The sequence below is a fragment of the Ciconia boyciana genome, chromosome 5 (assembly GCF_034638445.1).
Source record: "Ciconia boyciana chromosome 5, ASM3463844v1, whole genome shotgun sequence".
Taxonomy (NCBI): Eukaryota; Metazoa; Chordata; class Aves; order Ciconiiformes; family Ciconiidae; genus Ciconia; species Ciconia boyciana.
In genome coordinates, this window is record NC_132938.1 from 54,102,054 (window position 1) to 54,123,103 (window position 21,050).

At 40.9% G+C, this 21,050-nt stretch overlaps 1 protein-coding gene across 7 annotated transcripts in view; it reads left to right on the top strand.

Annotated features, from left to right (window-relative positions):
• The first annotated feature begins 3,978 nt into the window (after positions 1–3,978).
• The window catches only part of BMPR1B (bone morphogenetic protein receptor type 1B), a 296,363-nt gene continuing 279,291 nt past the window's right edge, over positions 3,979–21,050 (top strand). For 5 of the 7 annotated variants that reach the window (XM_072862758.1, XM_072862757.1, XM_072862759.1 and 2 more), the window contains exons 1-6: positions 3,979–4,113; positions 6,944–7,068; positions 8,463–8,767; positions 11,576–11,702; positions 15,867–15,980; positions 20,733–20,893. The gene's annotated coding sequence lies outside the window, so the exon portion shown is untranslated. The remainder of the gene's footprint in view (positions 4,114–6,943; positions 7,069–8,462; positions 8,768–11,575; positions 11,703–15,866; positions 15,981–20,732; positions 20,894–21,050) is intronic. The other 2 variants (XM_072862760.1, XM_072862763.1) reach the window with 2 other exon arrangements.

Genomic DNA, 21,050 nt, shown 5'->3' on the forward strand with positions numbered 1-21,050 from the left:
AAAATTTAGAGGCAACTTTACAGAAAACTTGCCTCCCCTTAAGTGTTTAGGCTATGAACGAGACAAACGCAAGTCTATTTGCAAACAGTATATTAAACTCCAGAAGCCAAATTTTTAAAGGCATCAAGTCTGCATTTGACGTTTTAATGGCAAACGTTTGGTTTCTATCAATCACAACGTCATGTAACATTAAAATGAACCGACAAAAAAAAGAGATCTGTCATTCATTCATTAAGACACTGTAATCCAGTGTAAGATTTATAGGCTTAAAACTCAATGGTGTGTTTTCACAATAAATCCACTTTCACTGCTCAGCACAGAACAAATCTCTCTGTCACTCAAAATGTTTTCTGGTCAAAATGCCCTGTATGAGATCTTCAAAGGATTTCTCACAAAATTGTATATAAATCCTTTTACCAGCAAAGGCTTAATTTAGGTTTGAGTTTTACTTTCTTGGGACATTGGTTAATATCTTGTGCTCAGACAAGATCTTGGTTATATCAGAAACACATAGGGCCTAATTTATTATTAGCAGTCTGGTGTTAATTAGGGGGAATTACCAGAAATAGTTTGCTTGATGGAAATTTATTATGGGATCACACTTTACTGATGGCAAAATAGGAGTTACTGAAAGAGTGCAGCTCCTTCTCATAACCAACTAATTAATAAGGTGCCAAAATTCCTCTGAGAAGGGTTTGGTCCTAACTATGGGAACCTCACAGAGCAAATGGTTCCTATGCAGTATTTAAAATTTAAAAGAGGAAAAGAGAGAGGAGAAAAAGCTGCCCAGCAGAAGTCTCAAAAGTGGTATGGCTTTTTCTTGAATTTATGAAAGAAAATATTTAGCTGTGTTTCCAAGCTCATTAAGGAATTGCTTTTCCCAGACAGAAAAACAACAGCTACTTTATAATCTTGTTTGGTATGCTTGAACTTGCTTTTCAGTTTTACTTGTGCATACTGCACGCTACAGCTTGTAATTTTATGAATTTGGCTTATAATGAGCTTTTATATTGCTCTTTATTGCTTTGCCTAAAGGTCTTTTTCATTATCATTTGCCATGAAAGTGGTTGGCATAGATAGGAAACTTGTGTGGATAACTGAAAAATATTCAGTCAGGGCAAAGTATTCACATCTCTGATAAGCCCAAATCTAGCATGTGTATGGCAGTTTGGGGACAGAAAACCACTGTCTGTTGTTAAGGGTCTCATGAAAGTTTTCCTTGTGTCAGAATGGCATGCTATAATAAGATGGAATACAAGCAAAAATGCCTCTAAAGAAATTTAAAATCACCATGCTAGAATTTACACATGGCAGATTTGGAAAAATATTTTCCATAAGATTTTTTAAAAAATATTTAAGATGGTAAGGTATGCAAGTTGTAATAAAGCACTTTTGTATTTGCTCTGGAAATACCTTAAACTCTTTAAAAATATCTAACATTTTGGGTATGTTTTAAAAGGTTTCTCCTATACTGTGAAACTAAGGATTGTGTCACTGTGCTCTGAGTAATATTCACACTTTCCATAGGATCACAGTTATTTCCTTTTCAGTACTCATGCCTTCGCTTTGCTTTTTCTTACTGCTGGCCAGTGCCGTTGTTTGTTTTAAAGTATTGCAGTACAAAATAATCCTGTCAGGTGTGTCCCTTATTTCTCTTTGTGATGCATCAATGAAATGTCAAGTGTTCCTTTGGTAAATACAAACTTGAACTACATTTTGGCATACTTTCTGAACTGTCAGGTTTTCCCACCCAGAAGTTTCCGCTGGAAAAATAACTCAAGATACTAGACCAAAGCGGTAATTACATCCCACATAAACTCTTTCTTTCCCTTGAAATCCGTCAAGCAAAAGGGAAACACATGGAAACAAGTGTAGGGCCAAAATCATTGCTAACCTAAGCAGATACAGCCTCACTGATTTCAACTTATTCCCCTCCAAATTAAAAATTACTGGTATCAAAGCTACATTAATTTTATGCTTACATTTGGCCAATGAGTGAGATCAGAATTAAACTAAGGATCTGGGCCCTTGGTTTTAGCAGGATTTCCATTAAGTGTCACAAATCTCCTTGAAGGTATGCTCTCATTTGGTAGATGACAAAACAGTTGAGTACCACGCTACCCAGAGACAGGAACATCACTACAAGAAATAACACTGCTTCCTAACACTGTATTGCATTTCTCAAATCTCCGATGTTCGGTGTCTCTGGATGAACTGTAACAGGCTAGGTAAGAAAGTGAAAATCTTTCCCTGATACTAATCTGCCTACTCTAGCACCTTGCTGATTCAATGAAATTTAATTGAATTGTTATACGCTTCCACTCAAATAGAACATAACATTTTTGTAATCATCCTGTGTGTGGATCAATATTCTCTGAGAATAAAAAGGGTGGTAAATTCATGAATAATTTGGCTCTGCATGAAAGATGAACTATTGGTATTTGCACTAAGTTGAGGTACTCTCTGCAGGTTTTACCCACATCAGAGTTCTTCAGCTTTTCTTGCCATTTATGTTGTCCTAGCAGCATTTCTCCAAATTATATAAACCCTTCAAAGTGTCCTTTAAGGGTGGACTGAGAATTATTCAGATCTCTCAAAAATTACTGGAGTATATATTTTTTTAAATTCACTTCCATTATTGAAAGTGTTGATCATGACACATAAAGCAGTCACTTACCCTCGCCTGCTATGTCCAAAGAATAAATTACATTTTATAGGGCAGGACTTTTTTTTTTTTAATACAGGGCCTGCTTTTCTTTGTATGTTCTCAGCCTGTGCCTGTTGGAGGCAGGTAGGGTATAAAATAGAGCAACTTAATATTTATGGCACCTAGGGTCCAATCTTGGACTTATACTTGGCTTTAAACAACCCCAGTGAAGTTAATCTGCTGTGTGACTTTTTTCCCCCATGTGGTACCCACTGACAATCAGTAGAGGATTACTGGGAAATTCTGAACAGCGGTATCTGGAGAAGCAAATAGGTTGGGCTTTCTCTGAAATAATTCAGTGTATATCAATGGAAGTAAAATGATACTACAATTAGGCTGCAAATTTGTCTTTAAATCTTGCATATTCTTCCTTATTTATTTATATTTTTTCCCAAGTATGTGGCTAATCAAGAGTTTTTTCCCCACTTTTAATAGAACACATCTCATAGTTGGCTAGAAGCTCCCTCTGCAAAATTTGGAGAGATGTTATTTTTTGATGCTTTCCTTTATTATTTATTCCAAGTGGATGTCTGTGGTGTCTTGGTGGAGATCGGTTTCTGAGGATGCTCTGAGGAAGTCTCTGATACTCCCCCCCCAAAACCAGCAATAGCATATTTTCTTGCTTAAAGGTTGTCTTTTACAAGGTCTCTAGAGCTTTGGCATAGGTTTCCTAATACCACATTCATGTTCTAGGCAGTTACATGATTGTAGTAGGAGAATCGTGTATTTTTCTGCTCAATGGCATTCAGCATTCAAGGATTATGGTGTATTGTGGGAGCACTGGATCGCTAGTTACACTATGTTATGGTACTACTGTGAAACCGAGAGTCATAATTGGGAATGTGATGGGATAGATGTGGTAATCATAGCTCCGCTACACAAAGGGTGCAAACAGTTAAATGAAAATCAGTATACGTGAGCTGTGGATTACCACCTGCGTCCAGGCTCCAGCTCCTTTCCTTGGATAGGTCCTGCCACTGCGGAGATCTTGGCAGAACCAGCCCGCTGGGCCAGTTCGTCCCAACAAATGCCCCTGCTCGCTGCTGCTCTGCTGTTCACCTCCCATCCCTCCACCCAGCAGCACCCTGCTGACACTGAGCCTTTGCTCTCCCACATCCAGAGAGCCAGAAATACATCTCTGGAGGCTTATGTGTAGGTTAGATTTTTAAATTAATTTAAGTTCAGGGCTAAGCACTGTTGAGTGCAGGTGTGAGCCTACTCTATCAATATGTGTATGAGTTAATGTAATAAATTGTTTGTTTTTCAGGGAGCATGTTGAGAGAAGACTCTTAACTTCTTCCTGGTAAGGGTTTGCAAAATCAACCAGGATGGAAACCGGCACTCCAAATTAGTTTCTTCGAGCAGTAACGGTGTTTGCTATTCTGTCCTTCGTGTCTTCCCATGATGTATGGCAAGCTCCTATCTGACTCCTGGAAGGGAGGAAAGGTGTGCTGGGCAGCAATTTTTAGTAGTGCTTTCAGTCACCGTAGAGACAGAAGGGAAAAGCGAGCTGCGGTGGAGGCCAGGAGACCGGGCACAGTGGCGAGAGAAAAGGGGAGGTGACAGTAGGAAACAGTTTGGTGTTTAGAAAAAGGGCAAGAGCTTGTGCGAGTCGCACCATTTTGTCAGTTGTTTCTCGTCAGAGATTCATGAGAGCATGGTCTGAAAGAGGGGGATGATTTGGGGAGGGCAAGGTAAAACAGCAGGCAGGAGCGGAGGATGCTCCTAAGGGAGACGCAGACCTTGCAGCCTCATGGGAGGGGACTTTTCTTCCTTCCCTATTCTACATTTATATTTATCACCAAATTGTGCACATTTTTCTTCTGCTGGCTTTTTTCTGTGAGGTCAAATAGCTTTTTCGCCTTCACGATGTACTTGGGAGCACAAACAAATCCTTTTTTGTCATCAGCTGATCCTGGACTACCCGGAGGCTGAAGCGAGTGTTGTTTAACATTACCAGTGCCGGCTGCTGCTTCAGATTACACCATCCCATCCTGTGCTGTCTGTACACAGCAGCCCTATCTCAAATTCCCCCAGGGCTTTGCTTCTCTGAACTTCTTCCAGCTCCTGGCTTGGCCACCTCTGCTAAAGTCCACGTGGAGCTTTTGCAGAGCAGCTCTGTGGGTCTGTGAGTGAGAAATGCACCTCAAGCTGCTGCAGCCCTTATGCAGTACTGTAACTTGCAGGGGATGAAATGGACTGGAAAATCTCATCTAATCATTAAAATTAAGCTTTTTACCTATTGCTGTGTGCAAAGTTGGAGCTGCTGTTCTCCACATGCTGTTTCAAATGCTGCATGAGGGAGCACTGAGCGTCTGAGCTAACCCGTGCCCCAGTGCGAGGGGCATCCAGCTGCTCTGGGAGCTGACAAATTTCTGGAAGCCCTTTGCTGTGGCTCACGGTTAAACAAATCCATCGCTCCTTCTGGTCTGTGGATTCCGTACCTTGTCCAGTACTACCCCAGTGCATAATTTCATATCTTCATGTCAGCCAGAGATGAATAACTGCGTGAGGATCCGCAGAGCTAATCCACGGTCTGATACCCCACTTTGTCATTTTTGTCAGTGCTGCCTTGTTTGGAGTTCCTGTCCATCTGGAAGAGCTCCCCGGCCCTTCCCCTCCCGCCTGCTACCAGCTCCAGCGGTATTTGCAGCCGGGCGGGCAGGGATGGGAGAGCCAGAACAACTGCGGTCCGTCTGCCAGGAGGCGGCTCGTGCTGCGGCCGGCAGCAGTGCTGCTGGTTACCTGCCCCAGTTGCTGTTTGAAATGGCTGCGGGTCGCTGGGTACCAGCTACGATTCGACTGAGCGGCGGCTGGATGATGAGGATGCTGGAGGAGTGAAACGCCTCACCTCTCGCAGTCCTGGGTGTCCCCTGCCTTGGCCAGGCTGGTGCCCTGGACCACGGATGGAGGAAGCCTCCAGGAGCTTCTGCTTTTCCCTCCTCATCCAGGTTTCTTTCTCATGGGGCCTCTCCAGCCTCAGCTGGCTTCCATGAGGCAGGGTAGGGATGGTGCCCTTAAGAGCACACGGGATGAACCTGCGGCACATTTTAATACGCAAAGCATTTTCAGCGTTTGGGGGTGAAACATATAGCTTAGCCCAGAGAAGCATATTTAATCACATAGGAAAAGACAAAAAAAACCAAACCCAAGTGTTTAGCCATCAGTATGTTCTCTGTTATTCACAAATAAACTTGGTAATGTGATTGTGTTGAATGAGCCCAACATGCCCCATGGTAAAGGCTGTTTTCTGTTTCTTATTATACATAGTTTGATGTTTACAAATAATAACTTAAAAAAAAATTAATGGAAATAAATTTTGCTTTTGATTCACCAGCTTTCTGAGGGGTTGTTCATCTGAGTCCCAGTATCATTAAAAATTAGGATCTGTATCTCAGCCAAAACATGCCATGAGGGGAGCGGAGATGCTACCTTTAAGAGTTGTTCTCATTTCATTGCATTGAGCTGTACTGAATGAGAGTGGATTCCTATGGAAACCGGAGCGTACAGTCAGGTTATCAAAGGTTGTATCTGAAGAGGACTGAATCGGCACTACCTGCTTCCTAACTTTGGAGGCCTTGACTTTTCAACCTTACTGATGTTCTTTTAATGGATTATAATCTGTACAGCAAAGGCACACGCGGGTGTGGTGTTTATATCAATGTTCTGGTCTGGTTCAGAGTTCAAACTGTTCAGAGATTTGGAGTGTAAAAATAAATCCAAGGAAGATTTATTAGTAGACAAAGCCAGGCACAGCAGTCAATTATATGACCTGACTAGTGCAATGTCTGTATGCTTGTGTGTGTGTGCATGCAGTTACAGAAATGAAGGCCTCTATAGTGAAAGATACACTGAGCATCCTCTTAATTTTTCCCCCCTAGGAACAGATCATACTGTGCAGCAAACGGCACATGAGGAAAAGGGCTTCAAGTGTCAGTTTGCTTTAGATAGGAAGAGATTAACAAAAGGGCATGTCAAGCTCCTCTAATGAGCAGAAATAAAGTTGCTTTAAATTATACCAGAGATTTTGAGCAAGCTCAATTCAAATATTCATGTTTAACTTAAAGACTTGATACACTAGACATGGACACAAAAAGCTAGAGCAAAACTTGTACAGCTGAAGCAGAGGCTAACTGCACAGCCTTTCTTTCAAATGGAAAGTCTAAGTAAGGACTTAAATACTTTTCTGGTTAATTTAATAAAAATCATCCTGGTACGTTACTACTCTCTTAACAGTGGGCCAGAGGAGATGCATGGAAGAGAGCAAATAGAGACAGAGGAGGAATTGATGATACTGGAGAAGAAGTGGTGCCAGTGGTTCAAACAAAACAGGATCAAAGAAGAGATTGCTTTCAGGTGAGGTAAGCTAAATATTTTGCTTTTTTTTCCTAATTTTTCCCCCCACACCTTAGATGGAAGCATTAGCTTCACTTTTCACATAAGAGAAATTAGCCAGAGATATTAAGCAAACTGTTTATTTTGTATTAATTCCAATCAGTCTGGTTTTAATTATCTTTCTTTTGTTATGGTTGTCATGCGGATAATACTATGCAGATGTATGCAAAGAGTAGAAAACCTTACACTCTGAATCATAAAAACAATGAACATAAAACGCAACCTGTAGCCCTTCTCTCATTCTTGTTTGTTGGCTCTGGAAAGATGAGCTCCATCACAGCAATCTGTACAGCCTTTTGACCTGTGATCTGGCCCCAGGGAAATGCCCATTGGAATAAGGCAGAGACTGCAGGTAGCGCAACGCTTGTTGCGAACTCAATATTCAGTGCTTGGAACCCGCAAAGCCCTGAAGTACGTGCTTCCTCTCAACATGTAAGAAGTCCCCTTGAGGATAAGTGCTTTATTAGACTTTGACTTCAAGCAGTCTGTCACAGACATGTTTAAAATAATATTTGTAAGGCAAGTTTGTCAATGTTTATATTCTTAGCCTTTTTTTTTAATTATTATTGTTTTGAAATTGAGCAGGCTACTCCTCTTCCTTGCAAATCTAGACAATATGCACACTTTCTCAGCTCCTCACCTTTGTCACTTTATGTAGAGGGTGGGTTTTATCAAAATGATTCACAACATTATTATTACTCCACATGGCTGAGTTTGTGGAAGGTAACAAGTTTAAGTGATCTTGAATCAGTGCAATTACTTATGTGAGTCTAGTTCCAGTGTGAATCATCTCCTGAAAGTTACAGCTGCCTAAGAGCCAGCAGTGGCAATTTTTAATTCTGGAGCAGTGACATATTTAGTATTTGACATGTTATATGTTTGCATAGCTAAAAATAGCAGCAGTCATTGGGACTGTGCTATCCTGCTGCTTCCCAGGTCCGAATCTATGTGCTGTGCACCCTGTGGTGTAACAAAGCTGTTCTCAAGTCAACAGCATTGACCTCTCAGTTCTTGTTGCATGGAGGTCTAAGATGCCAAACCTAAAACATGGCACTGATCTGGAACTGGGCAGATACAAGCTAAGGGAGGAGATTTATGCTGGAACTAGAGGAGGAAATAGATATTTATAGATGCTGTGAAGAGAAAAGAGGCCATCTGAAGCTGGTCAGGTTGGAGTCTCATGCAGATACAGCAGCCAAGAGGGGAACCGTGCCCCGGTGGTGTGGGGCTCCACAGGGCTCAGCAGCAATCCCCACTGGGCTTGGCCTAGATGGCTGCAATCAGTAACCGCTGCACCTTCTTATGAGAAAGCAGCTGCCGTTTCTCTAGACTATATTTTAAAGCACCTTGTGTTTTTCAGAGTTTCCCCCGCTTATGTTGGAGAGTGTTTCCGTGCATCGCGTCCTTGGCTTTGTTCATCGATTTGCCCATGGCAGAAGTGGTTTCCCTTCTGCAGTGCCACGGAGGAGCCAAAAGCAGTGCCGTGGAAATGAGTCCAACAAAATGTCAAAACAGGTTGTATGCAGATAGTGCCAAGCAGCCATTTACCTGTCGGGAATTACAGCTGATAGACCACCTTCATGTTGGGAGAGTTGGCTTTAACTTTTAAAACCCTGTGTGAGAATTACACTGTGTGCAAGAAACGCGTCGCCTGCAGTTTTACAAGTGAGTCTCAGGTGCTCCCAATACACCAGAGCACAATAAGAAATAAAAGGTTTACAGAGGAATTTAATTCAGTGGCAAATAACTCTAACAAAACATATCCCAGAGGCTGCTGGGATAACTTTGGAATAAATTCTTTGCAATAAGGCGAAGAAAGACATGAATATCTGCAAAGAAACTAGGTTCTGTAGCTGTGATTCCTAATTCAAGCCTACCATGTCCACCCGAGGTAGGATCAGCCCCATTGCATTTTTTGCATTTGAGGGGTGGTTCAGGCTGTTTTGTGGGGCTCCCGGCTTTCCTCCCCCCAGGAAGGGCTCAAGGAAGATGTACGCGGCGCCCTGTAAAAGGGAGAGGAGACAGTAAATGTTTGCATCGTTACACAGCTCGCATTACAGATGCTGTCCAAGCCTTCCAAACTCCTCTTTAGTAATGAGATAGCATTACAGTGCATTCGCACAGGGAATACCTACAAAGAATTGAAGTGAAATTATTTAATTATAAAGTCTGGAGATTTTTAAAAAGAAAAAACAAAACAAGAGTTGCAGAATTGTAAGGGATTTGGTGATTCTTTCTTTTTGAAGAGACTGCAGGTAAAATTGCTATATAAAATTATATTCTATTACATTCTCTCAGAATTTGGAGCCTCTGTAATATATACCGTCTCTGTAACTTATAAATGTCAGAGCCCTTCCCAGCAGATTTCACCTGTAATATATTTAATGTATGGCACTTATGCATAGCCAAAATTACCCTTCCTAAATAAGTTTCAGCAGGGATTTACAGCCCTTGTTACAAGAATAGTTCACACTGGCATGTGGTGTGAGTTTACCCAAGTGGACCGAGATGAAGGGAAGCCTTACCTCAGATCTTGATATGATTATTTGCCCATCTGTGTAGTCCTTCTTTGAATATTGCCAGGATAGGAAATATAAAATGGCTTCAAAATGTCAAAGTCTTTAATTAAAAAATAAACAAAACAGTGAAATCCGAAGCTAATATTACAGGGGGAAATAAAAATAGGAATGAAAGTGTAGGTAAGGACTTTGATACGATTAGTCAAATGCCAGTGAAGCCAAAACTCAGGCTCTGAGGGTATTTCATGGGAAGCAGTTAAAGTGATCACTGCGCTGCTTGCTTGCTGGGTTCTGGGATTGTCAGCAGGACTAGGACCGGTTTGAGGGGGTTTTTTTCTGAAACACTAAAATTGAGAAGCTGGATCAAGGGAACTGGCTGGGATGTGCACGGCAGCTCCCGGGGCTCCCTGTCTGCCTGTCCTTGGCAGAAAAGGAGCCAAAAAAGAGCACGTCCACTCCCTTAAATTTTGAATTTGGGGTCTCCTTACCACAGTCTGCCTGGGCAGCGGAGGCTGAAGCCAAAACCTCATCCATTGTATTAGCAGTGTGTTCCCACCCTCGCTGAGCATTACGAACTATGAAAGTGGGGTGGATGGGAGAAGCCAGGTTACGATTGCTGTTTCATCGATGCGCATTTCAGTCCTGTTCTCTCAGCTGCGTCCCAGGCTGCCGAGGCAGGGCAGGAGCCAGCCCTCCACCCCCTGCACCCGCCGGTGCCTCCCGCACCTTGCACCGGGGTGGCTATCCCTGCCTGCAGCTCCAGGCCAAAGAAAATATGCCCCAAAAGGCAGAAAGGTTAGCTCATCTGTTGCTTACAGCCTGCAGTCTTTGTTCACGACGGCTACTATATTGGGAGTTTTCTTGGAATACGTAGTTATAAACGGTAATGGGAGTTCTCAGAAATATCATTTCAACTCCCTGTACTCGTAACATGCCAGCGCGTTCGGGCTCTGATCACAGTTTCCAACCTTGCCCTCATCTTTGAGGCACTCCGCTTCCTTCCTCCCCACAGACAAAAGATGTCGGGCTATAAAATGCAGGGGGCAGCGATCTGGCAGAAGAATGAGGTTTGTCATACGCGTTTCCACGCTTGTCACATCTCCCAGGAGATGCTCGTTAGCCAACTTGAAGTGACCGCATTTGCATGCAACACCAAAGGACAAACGTGCCCTTGAAGTGATCAGCCTGCAAAGATCCCGTGCTGGTCCAAGGGAAAGGATGACTTTTTTTTTTTCTATAGAGAATGGAAAGTAAAATGGATTTGACGGGAGTTTTTCTGAAAGCAAACCAATTAACAGAGAAAAAGTTCTTTATTTAGAAAATGTCACTGGCTATTCAAGAATAGAGAAATGGGAATGGAAAGGGATATCACACTTCAATTTTAACTAGCGGTTTGCAGTCACTTTCTTTGGATATCCTCTTTCCTAGCTGATATTTCCTCTGATTTATTCCACTGCAGAAGTGGATCATTTCAGTGAGTTTTATGTAAGTCCACTTGGCTGTTTTACAGTTCTCTGCATGTTTCAATATATTCCACTGTTAAAAATTTTAAAAGTAGGTGGGGAAAGAGGAAATTTCTGGTTAATATATAACAATTTCTGAAGTCAATGTGCCTGGACTCAATTTTTCAGGGCATTTTTCCAGACATCTAATGATGCCAGAAAATAAAAATAGCCAACTAGCAGGGCCTTTCCTACAAACTCCTCTGCAACCCAGCAGAAGTTTCATGGCCCTAATCAGGGCCTTTTTCTATCATTGGGGAGAAACTGAAAAAACTATCACAGACTGTTTAAAACTGGTACAGATTACTAAGTCTGCTATAGCAGAAAGAGTTGAAATGAATATGTGATCTTTTTGGTAACATCAGAACAATCATGGTTGACCAAACGGCCTAGCTGAGCTTTGCTCACGAGAATACTCGAAACTTCACCTGAGCATTTGTATTCATTTACAGTTGGCCACAGGAAGGTCAGCAATCTCGGCACAGGCACCAGGTTGGTGCTATTATTATTGCTATTACACACGCTGTGGATAAAGAGAGGTACATCTGGAACCAGTGTATGCAATCCCAGGGGTTTCAGGTAAGTTCACATCCAACTGATGAGAGAAAAATCTAGGATTTTAAAAAAAGCCTACCATTTTCAAACATGCGTGTTTTGAATCATAAATAAGAAAAGCCTCACATTGATAATTTTTATAGAGTTCAACTCATGAAAAATTAAGTGGGTGAAAAATGGAAACAGAAGACCTGAGATGGGAATGTTTTTCAGGTTTTTTTAATTCACTGGCTTTTGAGGAAATGTAGTAAGAGGATCATAGAATCATTGAATCACTTAGGTTGGAAAAGACCTTTAAGATCATCAAGTCCAACTGTTAATATAGCACTGCCGAGTCCACCACTAAACCATGTCCCCAAGCACCACGTCTACGTATCTTTTATATATCTCCAGGGATGGTGACTCAACCACTTCCCTGGGCAGCCTGGTCCAGTGCTTGACAACCCTTTTGATGAAGAAATTTTAAAACATCTTAAAAAGAGTGCATCTTGTGGGTTTGCCCATGAGATTTATTGCATTGTATTTAAAGAATTTCTATCTTATTGGGATATTGGGTTGCCCAGAGAGGTTGTGTAGTCTCCATTCTTGAAGGTTTTTGAAACTGAATAAAGCCCTGAGCAACTCGGTGTGATTTCACTTGGAGCAGGAGGTTAGGCTAGATACCTCCCAAGGTCCCTTCCAAACTGAATTATCCTGTGATCCTATCAAGCAGACAAAGAAGGATGATTTTTATTTAATGCTTTTAGACAAAATTTTGTGTGTTTGTGATTGTGTGCAAGAATTGTTTTCTGGATGGAAAGCAAGGTCTTAATTGGATTCATGTATGATTTTACACATTTTCCAGGAAATGTTGCTGAAAATGCCATATCAAACCACCTTCCATTTCATTAATAGCCTTCTATGATTTTAGGTGTGAATGAAAATATTACAAAATGTGGAAGTTAAATAAATGACGAAACACAAGAGCAGTTAATGACTGAGTAGCTTGGCAAATGAAGTAACAGGATAGTGTGAACTATATTAGCTTAGTTGGTTGACCTACATGTATTGTTGAAAATACTCTATGCAGGATCAACATTATGGGCTCTGCAGTTACCACTAAAGCAGAAGGGCTGATCTGGAATAATTCTGGGACCACCTCATTCATCCCACCTGTGATTTATGCCAGCTGCCAAATGTTCTCTATGAAAGTCTTACTCATGTCTTTATTTATTCTTATTCTTGGTTTGGCTGATAAGACAATATCTGTGCTGCTAATCCGTATTATAGGATTTTTTCTGTCAGTTACCTTGTGTTATTATTACTTACACATGTTTCCAATAATATATCTGAAGAAAAATGGATGTATAAGAGACTGAATCTGAAATCTTATGCTTGTGCCATTCATAATATTTCAAACTCTTCAGTAAAATATTATTTTGATTGGCCAAAGCTGTTAGAATAAGCATAGGGAAGAGGCTCTATATCCTTGCCTCCATGTCTGCATACATCTTGTTTTAACCTGACTGCAGCCCTACATAGTAATGTTCACGGAAAAGTCCACAGAGGTAACGTGCCACATATTAGCTTAGCAGCTGAAAGATGAGTAAATTCAACAGGAAGGGAAAACTGAAATTAGGTGAAGGGAAAAATCAGCTGAGTACTTAGTGATTCAAAGTCACTTAGACCTCAGCTGTTTTGGGTTTGAACACAAGAAAATGAAACTACATGGGCTTTATGTGAAATCTCTTCCATCTGGTTCAAACAGGAAGCCACACTTTTTGTCGTCTGGTAAGCTATGAATTTTTCAGACATGTTTTCCATAGATCCATTCTGAGTTTATTGTGACACCTTCCAGAGGTCAGGGTAGAAGTCACTGTAAATAGATTAAATTACCGTTCTTGTTCAAAGAGAGGAGTGTTTACAGTCGCTGGAGTAATCCCAGTCTACTGACTTCTCAACCTTTTCTGGTTGTTTCAAATAGCATAGTGAAAATCTTCATCTGCATTTCTTTTGCCTTTGGATTTTTCCAAGCAAGTCATCAATTTCCCCTTCACCTGGACAGAGCTACCCAAATCCTCTTATTTCATGATACTGATTTATTTTATGTTACTGACACTAAAAGGATCCAAACTAAGGTAAAGTCAGAGTGACTCCAGGAGATACTTTATGTCTTTTGGGTCCTTAAAAAGCCAGCTGACTTGAGAATAACATGACAGCAGAGTCCCTTGTTGTCCTCCGAGAGGTTAAATGTAATGGACTGCAATTCAAATGTGGCAGAGAGGCTGGCATATTGTGGGCTGTTGTTGACATTTAGTTAGAGCATGTGAAATTTTGCTAAAAGATTAACAATCTTGAGAAGGAAGATGTGAAGCAGAGAAGGTGGACTAGGAAGGAAATAATAACTTGGATTCTTATTGTTTTCCTATAATTATTTAACGTTCAGGGCCTGTCCTGTCTCTTCTGGCCACATAAAGAGATAGTAGAGCAAATACATTCAAAAGGTTTGAAGTGTGCATTACTGCAACTAGACTTATGTACAGTTTTGAAACCGAAAGTGTTAGATTTAGAAAGAAGTAGACATAGGTTTAGGTACAGAACAGCACCTGGAATCGATGGTAGCACTAGGTATAAAGTTTACTTTTGAGAAAGAATTTGCAATAGGTGTCATTTTAATGGTTGATTCTGGGATTAGGATTTCACCTTAAGAGTTCACTGCGCAAGAAATGGAGAAATACATGTTAATACAGATGGAGTAATACATGTCGATTTTTTTTAGCCATAAATTAGTTCTGAGATAAAATAAGAAATACTTTTTTTAAGTTTTAAAGTTTGATCTCTGCATTTGCAGAACTGGAAAAAAAATCCATGTCCCAGCTCTTTTCAGTGCTCAGAAGTTGCTTTTGGGACTGTGAGACACTCCTTTGTGTCTGCCTGTGGACAGAAACTTGCTCAAGTGCTAGAGGGGAAAATAATGGAGAAAAGGAAAGAGATTTTTTAATAGGTGATTCAGGTTTCTTAAAGTAACATTAGAATGTACTCTGAAGTTTTAAATTTTAGAGAAAGTTGAAAGAATTACATTATTGAATAGACACAAGCAGAATGCTAATTGATTGTATCATATCCCTGCCAAATTATCACATGGGTTCTAACTCCCATATCAAGTGTCCTTGTGGGTATAAATATATATACATAATATGTACATGTATATATGTGTGCGCATGGGTTTCTGTAAAATGAAACGGCTTGTATACTTTTTCCTGGGTTATGCCCAGCACATTCATTTAATTATTCAGCGAGGACATACACTACCAAGTTCTTGAACCTTTTTCTTTTATTTTTTTTTCTTTGTAAAAGCTTTGATACTTTTTGGCACTGGTTCATATAGTCGGTAGAGCACATTTAATGGGCCAAAGGCATTTTTATTACTCTTTAAAATGTTTAACAGAGTTTCTGTATAATTTCTCAACATGTTCTATTTGTTTATTTCTGTATATTTTTGGTATAAAGTGGTAACATTGTGGTGTTAGGTTTTATTACCTTGGCACTGTCATCATTAAAGATGTATCAATCCTTCCATTATGCGCCCATATTTTTAAGGGCTTATATTCTGGATATGGAACTTCATTCCCAGTGGGTGTCCCCACACAAATGCCCCAGTAAGATGCAAATCATTTTTTCTTTAATTAAGTTTAAAAGAAAATGGTTTGGCAACTTCTAAATAGCACAAAATCTGTTTTGAGACTTTTTTTTCACAAGTGCAATAGAAAAAATATAGGTTTTATTTGAACAGTTAAGGGATTGATCCATCACTTCTCAGACACTTCATTATCTTAGTTGTAATGGGACATAGTTTGAGACGACTGAAGGTTCAGGCTCCAGAAGTGACATTCAGTTACTGAAGAGCTTAGCCTTACTTTTACCATTATGTGAGAAATGCAAGTGGACTGGACACTAAATATAAAGAAATAGTTGTTTCATATGAAACAGATGAAAATTCAAGTGCATAGAATCTGGATTTTCTCATGTACTAAAAATGGGGAAAATAGTACACATTTGGTCTTTTGAGTTTAAAATAACAGCAACATATTCATCACTAAAATCATATGCATTGTCTGTGTTTCTCTTTGCACCACTGATTATTCCTTTGTTTTTATGTATGCGTATTCTGCCAGATAAATATTCTGATTTGTACTTAATTCAATGTAGATTTTGAAGAGGATCGATCAGTAATTAGGACTTGGTTATAAAATCCATGAGAAGGAGCTGCACTGAAGTGTTGGTTGCTTGTATACAGAAGTCAGACATCAATATCTGAGTTTTGTAAGTATGAGTGTGAGCATAGTAGACCACCTTCTAGACATCTGGTGGGTGGCAACGCAGGCGCTTTTTTACTGCCTCAGTTCCAGTCTGTTGCACAGCTCCATAGAAAGAAATGGTTCATGGTTAAAACAACTCAGAGTCAGATTTCGTTTCTGACTCTGCTGAGCTTTACCTTTCAATAGGCAAGGGGGCAGCTACAGCAACAAGCTCCTCAGCATTTGGAATGCCTTTCTCACCACTATGTGTATTTTGCAAGGATTTTTTTTTCTTTTTTGGCAAAGAAGACATAGCAAGAGGCCAGCGGCACTGTTATCCTGTAGTCTGCAAGTCCTCCTCCTAAATGGTGCTGAGAAGCTGGAGCTCTGCAGATGGAGAAAACTAGCAGATCTGCGGTTTGACCCTAGGCTCTTTCACCCCGTCTTTTATCATATGCAGAACACAGAGGTTCAGACAGGTGCTAGTAAGATCAGTGGTCAAGTCCAATGCTACACCAAAATGATAAATATGCCAACTATATTACAGAGCCCAGAGCATTATCAACAGTCAGGGCCAGTATCTGGTTACCGGCATCCAAATGGTCCAAAGGTTCACAAGAGTTCAAGGCAGAGTCAAAAGCCAGTTTTATTTTCAGTTGTTCCAGACATGGCCCACCAGTGATTTCAAGTTCAGTGCAATTCCAAATATAGGATAACTCATTAAAAAGGTCCAGTGCTTGGAAAGAGACCAGCATCAAAGATATATTCGCTACTGTTCTGGTCTTACTGAAGATGGCTCCTCTCTGTTGGAACAAAATGGTCAAGGTATAACCATTACATTTTAGATGCCTTCTGATGGCACAAAAAATCATTCCAGAATTGGCAGTGCATGTAATTAACATACATGCAGCATATATAAAATTTATGAACATGCGTATAGATTTACATATAAATACATACATATATAGACATCCAAGAAGTTAGAAGTGGAGGTAAAATGTGTAGGAGCCCACTATATAGCACATCTTACTCAGTTTGCAGAATGAAGCATCACTTGTGCATCTGTTCTAGGAGAAGCCGATGGAAAATAAGTAATTGCAGTCAGTTACTCATACTATATGATATCCTAAACTGATGGGAGATGAGTAAGTACAGCACCACTTTTTTCCCGGCTAAGGATTTACTCTTCACATCTTTGATCAAACACTATCCCCTCTGGAGTGGCATGGAGCCTTGTTCTGCATAAGAATTAACTTCCCCCTAAAGCTGTGGGGCAGTGCACAGCCAAGAAGCAGGTCAGAAGCTCCTCCTGTTTGTCACTGGTTTCCCTGCCTCAGGAACAGCTATAATCCTTGCATGTCCTTGCATGCTTGGGATCTGCGGTGTGGAATATAATGGTTCATAAATCACAACATATCAACCTTTGCTGATTGTTTAACTGCCAGACCCAAAAGTCATGTGCTGTTGATGAAGAGCCAGTCTGAGCCCGGGCAAGTGCAAGAAGCCATCAGGTTCCTGCTGACATTTGGAATCTGCCATCTCAGAAACCATCATTTTTAATGCATGACTGAAAGCCTTATTTCAATGAGGGGTCTGTGCCATTGGCTACCAGCTGTGATGCTGTGGAGTTTGCTGTGACAGGGTACTCCCTTTTCCCAGACCAGAGTCTCCACTCAGTCTCTTGACAGTCTGCCAAGCTTCACAACTGGAATGTGTGAAGTTCAGTTTAGAAACAGTTTCTTTCCATCATTCGTGCCTGTTTTGATCTAGTATGTGAAACAGGTTTCTACTTTTGTTATAAGATTCTTGTTCATTCTTGGCAGATTTAAATTCATTATATAATCTAGCGGCATCAGATGACTGCCTAGGAATGAGTTGCAGATGCATCTCCTGAGATACAGAATTCCCTGCTACAGCCATGCGTTGGTGACTTGATAGCCACCACTATATGACCAGAGTGGTGGCAACAAAGGCATCATGAATTTGATAAAACCAAAACCAGATGTAATGGACTCTGAAGGGGTGTGATGCAGAACTGGCCTCCCACACCTTAAGAATGATGGGGAAAGCATTTATCCTGGCACAACCACACTGTCATGGTAATACTTTCCTGCCTAAGCACAACTCAGGACTATCCTCCCTGAGGATAGTAATAGCTATTGTCAGCATTAGTCTGGCTTCTCCATTTACACACTGCTGTGCTGTGAGCAGACTCTGTCTGGCTGACATACTGCTAAAGCATGTTACACAGCTCCTCTTGTGGCTAATCTACCAAGGATGACCACTGATCCAAGCTAATGGATGAGGTCCTTTCATTTGAGGGGCTTTGAGACTGTAGTCTGGGTTTTCATTCCCACTGTTGGCATAATGAAAAAGAAGTTACAGGTGGTAATGCTCATGGGGATGCCAACTGCTGTGCACTTCAGAAACTTGGAAAGAACTTCTGAGAAAACTGGCATGATGTATTTTCCATCTTTTTTTTTTTTATCATAATCTACAAAAGACAGCTGTCTGCTACTGCTACCAGCAAGCAGTGCAGTGGCAAAGGCCATTAAACAGCTTAGGAACCTCCATTCAAAAGTGCTCTGAAAAAGCTGGCTAAGCTGCTACTAGACTCTGGAGGTACCTGACCTCTCTGGGAGCTTTCCTGCTTGGTGTTAAGTTCTCCAGGTGCCTAGGGTTGTACCTCTGAACATTTCACCCCAATCTTCACAGGACTACCTAGCTGTTAGCATGGAAGTGAAACACATCAAGATCTTTAAACAGTGCATTCTTCCCCTGATGTCCTCAGGAACAGCTGACCTTGTAGCATAGGAGTCCCCAAAATGGAGCACAACAGTTGTCTGTGCAAGCCAGTTCAAAGGGGTGTACAAGTCTGAATGGAGCAGGCAGGTTTTGCCATCAGTGGTGGTACCTACTTCCATAAATGGTGATTCCCTCAAAAAAAAACCAAAACAAAAACCAAAACCAAAAAACCAATAAAAAGCCCCACTAGTGGTTTTACCCAGTTGTAGGCATTCTCAGAAAATGCTTGATACATACTGAAAGGATTAGGTTCTTCACAAAATGAAGTCACAGCTGCCACTGCCTTTTAAAACATAGCTGAAGGAAGAGAAAAAGGCCTTAATTTCCATAATAGCATCCTAGTCAGATAATTCACCAAATAAGAGGATGCCTTTTTTTCTTCCTATACTGAAGGGAATCCAAGGTCAGAATGTCCTGACTCTGAAAAGCATCCTAGAGCCCATGCTATAGGTCTTTATGTTTTGTTTTGGTTTAATTTGCCTCTGAGCAAAATAAAAATTATAATTTCAAATTCATTGGCCTAGATGAGATGTGTGACTTTACAGCCTATAGAGCAGAGCTTCAACATGTGAAGAGTCTTGGGTTCTCAACTCATTAGCCCAGATCATTTGTGTATTTCACAGCAACCAGTCCTTGGACAAGTTGCACGGGTGAGTCCTTCAATGCGTAGGTGGGCCTAGACCTTCTTCCTTCCCTCTCCAATCCATCTTCAATTGTTGAATGAGAGGAGTCCTACTTAAGATTACTACCTTTTAAGTAAAGGATTATGAGTACGATGAGACCACTCCATCCTCTGAGCTTCCTCCCTCTGTTGGGTCTCAGCTGCTTTCACTCCAGCTCTGACACCCCAAACCCTCTCACTCCATGGTGAGGTACTGGTGCTAGCATACTTGATACAGGGCTCATTGTCCCATGGGGCTTTACAGACCAAGTCCTTCCCTGTGTCCCTAGTTATCTAGCTCAGCTAGTAGAGGTCTGTCCCTGAATCATATCCTGGGATAGAGATCCTTACACCCTATGGGTGTAACCATGGTGAAAAGGAAGGGTCTTTCTTCTTAGTCCATCACTGCATTTTGCAGAGGCAGGCATAAATTAACGCTTAGCTTTGTATACCAATGTTTGTCAACAGTTCTCCAAGCAGATGTTAGTGTGTTACAGATTGACTATAGACAGTCCTATAACCAGTCCTCACTAAATTATTTGCAGGTTTCCCTTGTAGATCAACAGTTGGCAAAAAGTTTTCCAAACCTGACTAATATCTTGTATGCGTTGTCTTGAGGATAATAAATGGAAGAACATCTGTGCTTAATACTTTTCCTCCTTTCAGAAATTCTCCACATTCCACAGATGTGAAATGAGATCCTTCCTAAGTGAACAGTGCTTTTGAATTTCTTTCACATCTAAAGAGGTTAATAACCTGACAACCACAAGGAAACCACTTGGAAGACAAGGCTGCTTTGGCTATTAGATGAAGTAGTTAAATTTAGTAATAGTTGTTGCTGTATAAAAGATCCCGATGTATTGGCCATAATTTTTCTGATGGAAAACCAGTATTAAGGGATCTAAATGGCATACTGGCACATATTGTGTTAGATGGTTGGATATGCATGTAGCAACTACTAGAGGGTTTTATAGGTCTCAGCTGGTGATTCCCACTCTGGTTATTAGGAGCACTCAGAGTTTTTGTTTCAGATGACTCCAGTTATCAAGAGTGTCAAGACCAAGTTGAACCAACCTGGGTTGGCAGACATGAGGGACAAATCAGGGAATTAATACTATAAATGTCAGCCAGCTAATTAATCAGAAATGGAAAAGCAGAAGGAGATATTTGGATGTTGAATTCTGTGCTAGGGGTGGGTCACTTCTTGCCTTCAGACAGAAGGCATGTTATAAAGGGTGCTTTGAAATGTTTTGAGGGCTGTATGCTAAGATTACTCATTAATAATTGAATTTTTTAAAATCTCATTTCCAGGTAATTATTGTTGAGTCATAAAATGGACCAGACCACTTCCATAGCCCGGCTTGTGTTCTCTACCACATGTGAAGCAAGCAGGTCACCCTGTGCAATGTGCACCAGTTTCGGCATACACTGAGACAAGATTTCTGGCTTAGAGTAAATCTGCACACTCAAGGGTGAGGACACTTTATTGCTGTTGCCCAAACACTCTTAGAGAGTTTTGTTTTATCCGAAGTATAATTGTGTATAGCCTTTGATTCAGATAATGAATCTGCATTGTAGTAATTTAAGAGGGACTGTGTGAACGTGTGAGAGAGAGAGAGAGAGAGAGAA